Source organism: Bison bison, unplaced genomic scaffold (assembly GCF_000754665.1).
Source record: "Bison bison bison isolate TAMUID 2011002044 unplaced genomic scaffold, Bison_UMD1.0 scf7180017864291, whole genome shotgun sequence".
NCBI lineage: Eukaryota > Metazoa > Chordata > Mammalia > Artiodactyla > Bovidae > Bison > Bison bison.
Genome location: NW_011494863.1, coordinates 11,558,900 through 11,559,211, shown reverse-complemented (window position 1 = coordinate 11,559,211; position 312 = coordinate 11,558,900). Strand labels below are relative to the sequence as shown.

General features: G+C 58.0%; 1 protein-coding gene across 2 annotated transcripts in view; it reads left to right on the top strand.

Annotated features, from left to right (window-relative positions):
• Nucleotides 1-312, top strand: part of CAMK2A (calcium/calmodulin-dependent protein kinase II alpha) — a 66,128-nt gene that overhangs the window by 42,711 nt on the left and 23,105 nt on the right. The gene's annotated exons all lie outside the window — the stretch shown is intronic.

The window sequence follows — 312 nt, the reverse complement described above, 5'->3', positions numbered from 1 at the left end:
GGGTGGGAGAGGCAGGTGGCTTGAGGTTGGGGCGGGCATAAGGGTAAATTAAAGGAGATTTCTGTGAATCTGGAGGACTGGTGAGTGAGAGGACACAAAGAAGGGACAGAGATGTCATGAGGGGTGACCTCCTCCTTCCCAAGTATGGGCTGGCTGGAATGGGCCCCTGACCCAATGCATGCCCCAGTCCAACCTACAAAGCCTGCAGGGGATGGACAGCCAGTCCTCTCGGCTTTGACATCCAGAGGTACCCACCCCCATCAAGGCCTGCCGGTTCAGTGCCAAGAATCCCCTCCTCCTATCCCCCCACCC